Here is a 2,982-nt window from a genome sequence, read left to right as displayed (position 1 = left end):
TGCTCACCCACCACACAATGTGTTTATCCAGCTGGGGGCTGGACATGTTCTCCAGAAACATTCTGGGACATGCAGCATCCAAAGCTTTGCTGAAATCCAGAAAGCTTCCATCCACTGGCTTCCACCCTGTCCTAGAAGGAAATCAGATTTCACGAGCAGGACTTTCCCCTCATGAAGCCGTGCTGGCTCTGACTGACACCGTTATTGGGGGTTGTACAGCCCTTACACAGCCCTTACACACCCTTTACACACCCCTTACACGCGCCATTACACACCCCTCCTCCAGGTGTTTTTCAATACTTCCCAGAATAAACTTTCCCCTGATTTTATCGCGTATTGAAGTCAGACTGACAGGCCTGTAGTGTCTGGCGTCCTCCTTCTTGCCCTTCTTGGAAATCAGGACAACATTTGCCAGCTTCCAGTCAGCTGGGACCCCTCAAATCACAGATCTGAACTCTGTGTTTGCTCTAATTTCTCCAGGGGAAGCAGCCTGCTCACACCTGCATGTTTGAGCTTCTATTCTCCTCAGGCAAACCCACTTTGAGGGCAGTAATGGTTAAAAGAATAATTAAAAATACATCCTGATTACAGGCGCTACCTTTAAGTCAACACAGCACCGGATATTTCCCAAATATTTTGGGGCAGAGCCTGAGGTCAGTGGCTGCACTAAGCAGCCTCTTGTTTCACTTGGATGGGGCTTGGAGTGAGCTGGGCTGGCGGAAGGTGCTGCCCGTGGCAGAGGGTGGGACAGGATGGTTTGGGAGGCCCTTTCCAACCCAAAGCATTCGGAGATTCCGCGATTCCAGGCTCTCCGTGGCTATGGCAGTGCAGGGGAATTCTGTGAGGACTGCAGAGGCTGGGCTGCTGCCTGAAGGGGCGGTCCCAGGCAGGGAGCAGGGCTCTCTGCTGCTCTGCCTAAGCACAGGTACTGATGTTTGTTCAGCAGCGTTTCACACACACCGAAGGGTTTGCAGCGATGACCAGGCTGAGCTGTAACCTTGGAATTAAACAAAACCATTGAGGATGAAACAATGTCCTCATTTTTAAGGTGGGACTCACAGGGCACAAGTGAACTGCCATGAAAGTCAGGTTTGGAAAAAAAGTCTTAATCGTGTGAGTTTGCAGTGGTTTGCAGAAAGGAAACTGTAGAAGCCTTGCTTAAATGAGGGCTCTTCTGTGGCATGGTTTGAAGCCCTCTGCTTTTCCTTTGAAGGAAACGTCTTTGTGGGCACGGTAAGTGATACATTTAATGAAATTACTTAATTGCGTATAATTAGCAATAAATCTTTGCATGGCAATTGATTGCATTTCCTTTGGATAATTCAGAAAGTCAGTAGATGTCAGTTTGTTGCTACTCCCCACCCAATTCCCCTCTCATGCATTGGCCCATCCACGTCAGATGAGGTTCTGCAGGGATCAGAGTTCCCTGGGGCCAGCCACGCTCCTTCCACGCTCATTTCACTTTACAGCGCGTGGTGCAGCTCCTGTCCACACACCGAGACGTTTCTAACACCAGAGCCAGCTTGTCAGGGCTCCTTAACCCGTCTGTATTCAGTACAAAACCCCAACCTCAGGTGAAGTTGAGGAATGTGTCATTCCAGAAGGTATTGTCTTAAGAGGAAATGCTGTAATTTTTGTTCTTTGCAAAGCAAAGACAAGAAGCCCATCATATTGTGCTGTTTAAATTAAATTGTCTGATTACATTGCATGGATTTTGGTGGCTGGGAAATGGTTTACTGACATTTTGTGAGCATTTTCTTTATTGTGCATTTCAGATCTCTGTTTGAGGAGCTATCTCACGTGTTTTCCTGCAGAAAGCTCCTGTGTGGATTCTCCACGAGCAGCTGCTTCCTGAAGGGCTTCTCCCTCTGCTCTGGTGTGGGTGGTCCTCGGGCTGGGTAAGTGCTGCTGGAGGATCCCAGCCCGATCCGTTCAGGGTCAGGTTCCCAGGACATCACCGGCTCCTTCCCAGGGCTGGGGCGCTGAGTGGTCTCTCCCTGGGGGTCCCTTGAGGGCAGCTTCCAGAGGGGGAAGCGGGAGAACGCGAGGGAACGGGCTCGGTGAGGCTGATCCCGCACCCTCCGGAGCAGTTCCCGTGCCCCTGCTGATCCCAGCACAGGCGCTCGCTGCCGAGTGAGCACAAGAAGCAAAACACTCAGCCCATGTAAAAGTTTTCAATGACGATATCACTGATAGCACTGTCACCAAAAATAAAACAAATAAAACTCCTCCGCAGCGATGCAGCACTAAGAAGCAGGCATTCTTTGTTTGGCTGGATGGATGGGGCAGAACTCCACCAGGCACACGCACTGCTGACAGAAAATGCTCTTGTTTATACACTCGATTTTACATACGCGCTCCTCGGTTTTCCTGGAATAAACATATATTGCTTTTTCTCCTTTTGCTTTACATCTCGAGTTCTTTTCACTCAGAGTTTGAACTGAGACGCAGGAGATCAAGGATTCTTGTTCGGACTTAGTTGTTTATTATGTCTTATCAGTGACACAGCTGCTCAGAGTGTGCCTCTTTGTTGGAAGGGTGGGAAACGGCCGCCAGTTTTAATTTGCCAAGCTTTTTAAAGTCTAAACTAACCAGTTATGAGGTATGTTTTTACTTCTTTTGACTGCGCCCTGTTCATCTTGGTTGGCGTTGTGTCCACAGGAACGGTGTTTGCTGGGCTGGTGCAGGGCTTGCTTTTCTCTGGCAGTTTCCAGGTATCATCTGTGGCCTTTGGCTTCTTCACGCCAGTCTTTTGATCCTTACCCTCTGCATCAGAATGGGAGAAGTCGCCGTTCTGTTTCTTTGGCTGCTGTTCTGCGTGCTCCAGCTGCACCTGCCAGCTGGTCAGGTCCTCTGCTTCCCTTAGGGAGGGTTTTGGGTCGAGTGCAGTGTGTTTCTGAGGATCACTGCCTCTCAGCACTGAAAGGCTGAAACTCTCAGTACCCAGGGTTCCAACAAACACATCTGGTAATCGTTTCCCCG

General features: G+C 49.6%; 1 long non-coding RNA gene across 1 annotated transcript; it reads left to right on the top strand.

The window, feature by feature from the left end:
* The first annotated feature begins 284 nt into the window (after positions 1 to 284).
* Positions 285 to 2,398, top strand: LOC108446018. Its single transcript, XR_001861123.1, has 2 exons — positions 285 to 1,233; positions 1,776 to 2,398. It is a non-coding gene; the product is annotated as an uncharacterized LOC108446018 (long non-coding RNA).
* The last annotated feature ends 584 nt before the right edge of the window (positions 2,399 to 2,982 follow it).

Source organism: Corvus brachyrhynchos, unplaced genomic scaffold (assembly GCF_000691975.1).
Source record: "Corvus brachyrhynchos isolate BGI_N302 unplaced genomic scaffold, ASM69197v1 scaffold784, whole genome shotgun sequence".
NCBI classification, from domain to species: domain Eukaryota; kingdom Metazoa; phylum Chordata; class Aves; order Passeriformes; family Corvidae; genus Corvus; species Corvus brachyrhynchos.
The sequence above is the reverse complement of the archived record's forward strand: the minus strand, read 5'-3'. Positions and strand labels throughout refer to the sequence as shown.